At 35.4% G+C, this 8,074-nt stretch overlaps 1 pseudogene; it reads left to right on the forward strand.

The window, feature by feature from the left end:
• Positions 1-6,785: 6,785 nt before the first annotated feature.
• On the forward strand, positions 6,786-7,379 carry LOC101593147 (annotated as a pseudogene).
• Positions 7,380-8,074: the final 695 nt, after the last annotated feature.

The following is an 8,074-nucleotide window of genomic DNA, read 5'->3' on the forward strand; positions in this document are numbered from 1 at the left end:
AAAAAAATGCAACATTTGTGTCTGACAAGATCAGTCAAATCCCCTCAGCATTTACCCCGAAATCATGTACAGCAGCTTTTAGATCTTTTGTCAGTGTCAGCCATCTGGATGAGTCACAACCATTGTTTGACCAATTTGCTTTCTGTGAAATCCTGAGAGAATGTTTTCACTATAGGTGTCTCTCCTTTGGCACAACAGGTACTCTTATGTCCTGAGTCCTCACTGACCTTGAAAGACTAGAGAAGGCTAGAGCCAAAATGTTGGCTATCCTTGTAGCTCTTCTTTTTCTCTAACTTTTTGGTCTGCAAAATTAAGTTGTTAACCCTCCAGAAGAGAAGCTTAATGATATTATTACTCTATAACATAGGCAGTTGAGCTTACCATCACTATCTGTCTGAATATCAAAGCCTTAGACATAACATGGAACAGGTATTTTCCCAATGTCTCCTAGTGTAAGAACTCAAAAGAAGAAATAAGAATTTGAAGGCTATAACACAACTAAATGGAAAGTGAGAACTTAAGGATTAAACAACAAATAGAGGGCAAGGAGAAAAGCTAGGAAACATAGCAGAGGCAAAACCATACATTTATGTACACAATATGGCTAAGGCAATGATCCTGAGAATCTTCATCAGGTTTTTGAAACTAGCAGGTAGGATTCTCATCCTGACTAACTATATATGCTAATACCTGTGAACTAAGCTACTTCACCGAGTATAGCAATGTATAATACTAGGGCCATGCTTGGAATGCCTGTCATTCTGGTCTTTTAATGCATATTCCTTCTAATGTCATACCAATTTCTTCTATACTCTCAAGTAAATGTTTGGTTTTTTAAAAAAGGAAAAGGTAATAAAAGAAAGCAAGAGACAAGGAAAAAATGTCATAGGACTGTCCTGCTATAATGTTGTACATGGTTATTTCTAACTTTCTGTGTAACTGTTTATTTTTTTTATTTTTCCGGGGTTTTTTTTCATATTCAGTAGGGATTTAAAGTTTAGCATATCAACAATTGTTGGAAAATGCCTGTTCCATTTTTTTTTATGTTATTGTGAAAGGAGTGGTTTCCCTAATTTCTTTCTCAATGCATTCATTGTTTGTGTACAAAGATGCTACTGATTTTTGTGTGTTGAGTTGGTATCTTGGAACATTGATGACTCTGGTGATTTAATCTACAAGACCCTTAATGGAATGTTTGTTATCCTCTATTTGAAGTATCACGTTATCTGCAAATAATGTTAATTTTACTTCTTTTTTCCAATCCTTATTCCTTTTATTTCTCCCTTGACTAACTGTTCTGGCTAATGTTCTCAGAACTATATTGAACAGGAGTAGAGATAGTGGACATCCTTCTCTTTTTCTTCTTTTATTTATTTATTTATTTATTTTATTTTATTTTTTCCCATAATTTTATTGATAAACAAATAGCAATAAGACAGTTTCAAACCAAATTGGTAGGACAGTTTCAATAATTAACACATTGCATACATTCTTCCTAGTGGTTAATTGCTATGCAAGATGCGGACATGATATCCTATTTACAAACACTATTAGAAGAAATCATTCTACTCATTAAGAGAATGTAACTATATATCTATCCTAACCACTTTGAATACACAGATACAAAATGGACATTCATCTGTATACCCTTTTTTGTTAAGTTCTGTTATTTGAATATTATAGGTGTGTAAACTCAGCAAAATATTCTAAAAGAGTCCAGTAGCCCGTAATATTGGGTCTTCGGCTTGAACAGCAATGTCAGAAATTGTTGACCTGAGTCCCCTACAGCTCAACATAGCAGCATGGCTTTACTTCATATATTTCATTTTTATACTTTTCTGCTGGATGGTTAAGACCAAAGTAAAGCAGGACCTATACAACAAGAGTTGTAACTTTTGGGTCTGATAAGGTCAGTGAAATCCCCTCAGGATTTATCCTGAGATCCTGTACCTCAGATTGTAGAACCTTTGTCAGTGTCAGCCATGTGGATGAATCATGGCCATTGCTTGGCCAATCTGCTCTCTGTGAAAACCTGAGAGAATGTTTTCTCTCCATGTGACTCTCCTTAGGCACTCTCTACATCATCGATCACTTTTCTCTTTGACCCCATAATCTCCTTGATCAGAAAATTTGGGACACTACTGAGTTACATGACATTACAGTACAAGTTCTCATATGTCTTGAGTCTTAATTGACCTTAGAAGGTTAGGACCAAAATGTTGGCTTTCCTTGCAGCCCTCCTTTTTCTCTGATTTTGGTCTGCAAACTTAGGTTATTAACCATCCAGAAGACAAGCTTATTGTTATTACCATGCAACTTAGGCTGTTAAGCTTAACCTCACTATCTGTCTGCATATCAAACATCTTAGGCATAATATGGAACAGGTATTATTCATCAAGTATTGATATGTTGAACTTTAAGTCCCTACAGAATATGATAAAAAAACATTTAAAATTAGAATATATTTTTAAAATAGGCATAAAGAATTATATACTTCTTATGTTTATACATAAGTCCAAAAATCTCACCATATACAACCTTGAAGCAGGACAGTTCCACAATATTCCTTTTCCTGTCTCTTGCTTTCATTCACCACTCCCTTCTTCTTGAACATCCACCTACATGAGAGACATCATAGCAGCAACTGGCATGTCATGACAAGCAGCCCATATTCAGAAGACCAGAATGACAGGCACTCCAAGCATGAAACTACTATTACAAATTACCATCTGTAGTGCAGTAGCTTAATTCACAGGTATCAGTATATATAGTTAGTCAGGGTGAGAATCTTTCCAATTAACTGCCAGATTAAAAAATCTGAAGATTCCCAGGATCATTGCCTTGCCCATCTTCTACATATAACTGTATGACTTGACATTGTTATGTTTCCTAGCTCTTCTCCTTTCCCTCTCTTGATTAGTTAGTCCCTGAGATCCAGCTTTCCTTTTACTTGTATTATATCTTTCTACTTGTATTTCTTCTTTTGAGTTCTTATACTAGGGAGACTATACAATATTTACAAATGTGTGTCTGGTTTATTTCACTTATGAGTAGATCTTCAAGTGGCATCCACTTCAATATAAAGGCTTGCAGTTTATCATTCTTAATAGCTGAGTAATACTCCATTGTGTAAAAATACCATATCTTTTTCAACCATTCCTCAGGTGATGTGCATCTTGGTTGTTTCCAAGATTTGGCTATCACAAATTGTGCTGCTATAAACGTAGGCACACATATATCACTATGATATGATGTTTTCAGATCCTCTGGGAAAATTCCCAGTAGAGGAATAGCTGGTTTAAAGGGGATTTCCAGTCCAACTTTTCTAAGGAGTCTCCATACTGATTTCCATAACAGTTGCACCAGTCTACATTCCCACCAGCAGTGGAGAAGGGTTCTTTTTTCCCCACAGCCTCTCCAACATTTGTTGTTGGGTGATTTCTTTATGATAACCATTTTTTCTGGGGTGAGATGATATCTCTATGTTGTTTTTATTTGCATTTCATGGATGGCTAGTGGTGTGGAGCATTTTTTCATATATTTATTCACTTCTTTAATTTCTTCCTCTGAGAAGTGTGTGTTCATCTTGGATGCCCATTTCTGGATTGGGTCTTTAAATTATGGGGCTCTAGTGTTTTTTAGTTCTTTATAGATTCTAGAGAGCAGACCTTTGTCTGAGTACTTATTTGTCATGATTTTTTCCAAACTTGTGGGTTACCTTTTCACTTTGTTGGTAATTTCTTTTGATGTGAAAAAACTTCTTAGTAAGAGCACGTCCCAATTGTTAATTCTTTCAATTGTTTCCCGTGCAATTTTATTTCTGTCCATGAACTCTTTGCCTACTCCTATGTCCTCAAGAGTTCCTCCCACTTTCTCTTCCAGTTTTTCTTGATTTTAAAGAGAAGGCCTTTATTTTTTTGTCAATTTAACATGATCTTGGCTGTTGGTTTCACATACACAGCTTTTATCAGTTTGAGATATAGACCATCTATTCTGATTGTCTGTGATTTTTATCATGAATGAGTGTTGGACTTTGTCAAAAGGTTTTTCTGCATCTATCTAGATGATCGTGTGGTTTTGTTCTTGGTCCTATTGATGTGGTGTATTACATTTACTGATTTGCATGTGTTGAACCATCACTGCATTACTGGGATGAAGCCCACTTGGTCACAATGTATAATCTTCTTGACGATTTGCTGCATTTTGTTTGTTAGCATTTTATTGAGTATTTTTACATCTATATTCATTGAGGAGCTTGTTCTGTAATTCTCTTCCTTGGTTGGCTCCTTCTCTGGCTTTAGTATCAGAGGAATGTTTGCACCAAGGAATGAGTTTTGGATAATTGCTTCCCTTTGTATTTCCTTGAAGAGTTTGAGAAAACTTGGCATTAAATCTCCTCTAAATTTCTTATAGAATTCTTTGAATCCATTGAGCCTAGACTTTCTATTTTGTAGGTTTTTTATTATATTTTTCAATTTTGTTTCTCAATATGGGGTTATTAAGAGTTTCTAAATTTTCTTAACTCAGCTTTGGCATTTGATATGTATCCAGGAATCTGTCCATTTCCTCTGTTTTCCATCCTGTGAGAGTAAATATTTCAGAAATAGATATTGATGATCTTCCGAATTTCTCTAAGGTCTGTAGTGACTTAGCCCTCTTTATTCATTTTTTGTTTTTGTTTTTGTTTTGTATTTTAGGGAAGGGTCTACAGGGTGCTCAGGATCTCACTACTAGATCACACTGGTAGTGATCCACCTGTTCATAGCCTCCCAAAAGCTGGGATTACAGGCACATGCCACCACAACCAGTCTCCTTTTTATTCTTCATTGCATGAATTTGGGGTTTTTTCTTTAGTTTTTTTTATTAGGTTTTTCAGAGAACCAATTCTTTGATTTATTTATTGTTTGTATTGTTTTTTACATCTCCAATGCTTTATTTTAGGCTCTAATTGTTTAATTTCCTGTCTTTTTTGGGTTGGATCTTGACTTTCTCTTCTTTTCTAAAAGCTTGAGGTGCAGCATAAGATTGTTTATTTGGGCTTATTAGGTTGTCATAATGTGTGAATTTGCCCCTATAAATTTTCCTCTTAAGACAGCTCTTATTGCATCCCAAAGGTTTTGGTTGGTTGTATCTGCATTTTCATTTGATTTGTACTTTTTTTAAAATTTCTTTCTTACTTTCATCTGTGACTCACTGGTTATTTAGGAATTTGTTATTTAATTTCCATGTGTTTATGTTGCTTTTCTAGTTTTTTGTCAGTAATCTCCACTTTTATTGCATGGTCATCAATAAATAGTATGCATGGGATAATTTCAATTTACATTTATTTGAGTGCTCTGTGTGCTAGCATATGGTCTATTTTGGAGAATATCCCATGAGCAGCTACGAAGAATGTGTATTCTGTTGTTCCTCGGTAAAACACTCCATAAATGTTTAGAAAGCCCATTTCTTCACAAGTTTGGTTTCGCTCTGTTATTCCTTTGCTGATTTTTTGCCTAGGTGATCTATCTCTTTGTGACAGTGGCATGTTAAACCTCCCCATTATATTGTCCTATTGCTCATTTGATTTTTCACGTCTGTTAAAATTTGTCTGATTTAAGTAGTTGCTCCTACATTGGATGCATATATATTCATAATTGTTATCTCTTCCTCTTAAGTATGTAGCAACTTCCTTTATTTCTTTGAATGATTTTTGGTTTGAAATTAATATTGTCAGAAACCAGGATAGCTACCCCTGCTTTTTTCTGATTTTTGTGGCACGGCAAATTGTCTTCTATTCTTTGACTTTTAGTCTGCGAATTTACTTTTGCATTAAATGTGATTCGTGAATGCAGCTTATTGTTGGATTTTATTTCTTAATCCATTCGACTAGTCTGTTTCTTTTAATAGCTGAATTGAGGCCATTTACATTGATGGTTATAACTGATATGTATCGGATTATCTTTGTCAGGTTATTTTCCTGCCATGAGTTCCATAGATCTTCCCTTTTTAATTACTTGCTTTGTTTCCTGGTATTTTTTTGATGTTCTTGAAAATGAGTGTGTGAGTGTGTGTTTGTGTGTGTGTATGTGTCTGTGTGTCTGTGTGTCTGTGTCTTTGTGTCTGTGTGTTGTGGGGATTTTTTGTTCTGTTTTGTTTTTGTCTATTTATACACTATCTCTCAGTACTGTTTATAACCTGGTTTTGTGCTCATGAATTTCTTTAGTTGTTCTTTGTTGTGGAAGGATCTTATTTTGCCAATGAATTTGATACATAGTTTTGCAGGGTGCCTTATTCTGGGTTGAAGTTATTTTCTTTCAGGTCTTGAGATACTTCACTCTGAGCTCTTCATGATTTGATGGTTTGTGTTGAGAAATCTGGTATGGTTCTGATGGGCTTTCTCTTGTAGGTTATCTGTATCGTCTCTCTATCACCTTGTAATGTTCTCCTCATTTGCTCACTGAGAGATCTTGATTATTATGTGTGTAAGTGTAGATTTATTGTGATTATGGCAGTGTGGAGTTCTATTTGCATTGCTTATATGTATGTCAGGTTCTTTCCCCAAGCTTGGGGAATTTTCTGACAGTATTTTTGCGAAATAGGCCTTTTTTTATATCATTTGTACTGTGTCTTGCTGCTCTATTGACACCTATTATTGTTATATTGTTTTTCTTTGCACCATCTTGTAGCTGCTGAATTGATATTTCCTGGTTCCTTGTTAGTTTTAAGAGGTATTTCCGTCCACCTAGCGGCTCCCCTCCCCACAGCAACACGGCTTCTCTTCCTCAGCTCAGCGATAGGGGCTCCCCTTCGGCCGCTGCCGCCACCGCCGCCGCCGCCTCCGACCGAGCTACGCCGCGTCCGCAGCCCGCGGCTGCCATGCAGTTTATGTTGCTTTTTAGTCGTCAGGGAAAGCTTCGACTGCAGAAATGGTATGTACCACTGTCAGACAAAGAGAAGAAAAAGATCACAAAAGAACTTGTTCAAACCGTTTTAGCAAGGAAACCTAAAATGTGCAGCTTCCTTGAGTGGCGAGATCTGAAGATTGTTTACAAAGATATGCTAGTCTGTATTTTTACTGTGCTATTGAGGATCAGGACAATGAACTAATTACCCTGGAAATAATCCATCGTTATGTGGAATTACTTGACAAGTATTTTGGCAGTGTGTGTGAACTTGACATCATCTTTAATTTTGAGAAGGCCTATTTTATTTTGGATGAATTTCTTTTGGGAGGGGAAGTTCAGGAAACATCCAAGAAAAATGTCCTTAAAGCAACTGAACAGGCTGATCTACTGCAGGATAACAGAATACGTATCACGCAGGAGTTTCAATGGGTGTTCCAAGAAAAACACTGTACTAGAATACATGCTGGAGTGCTGACATGCATCAAAAAGTAGTAGGATATATGAATTCAGTTTACAGTTATAATTTTGTTAAGTTTGTTATATCTTAGCATTACTTAGTTTAATTATATTAAATCCCAAGAGATAGTCCCAATTATTTCATGAAACTGATGTTATGCTTTCATAGGAAATTTTGCTCTGATAGTGATCAGTCACTGGGGGCTTTGATTTATTTTCTATGGAGAATATTAAAATAGGTTCAGAAGTTCACTGCAAAGGTATTCATTAAATTCTGTAATTTGCTAATACCATCAGTAAAGTAGAATTTCCCTGTTAAAAAAACTTTGTAAGAAAATGAGTTGGGGGTTTATAATTGAAATTTATTTTAATTGCTTGCTGTTTAATTTTATTATTATCTATTCTAAGTGGAGAAAAAGATAGTAATCTTAAAATGTTTAGGAGTATAACTGGATTTTATCTTCAGATATTACTATATTTAATGGTTGTATAAATGTAGAAATATGTTATTTGGAGGGAGACAGTTCATATGTTTTTATAGCCAAATATATCAGAGTTTAAGCTTGAATAAATACAAAAAGGAATATGTAGAATTTTCCATGTAATTTCATGAAATTGTGTGTGCAGGAAGACAGGATCAGCTTAAACCACACTTCAGGCTAGCTTCTTTTCCCTTGCTGACATGAGAAACATCCTGTGACAGAAATTTTTAGGCAGACACATTTAACAAT

Source organism: Octodon degus, unplaced genomic scaffold, assembly GCF_000260255.1.
Source record: "Octodon degus isolate 3935 unplaced genomic scaffold, OctDeg1.0 scaffold00023, whole genome shotgun sequence".
Taxonomy (NCBI): Eukaryota; Metazoa; Chordata; class Mammalia; order Rodentia; family Octodontidae; genus Octodon; species Octodon degus.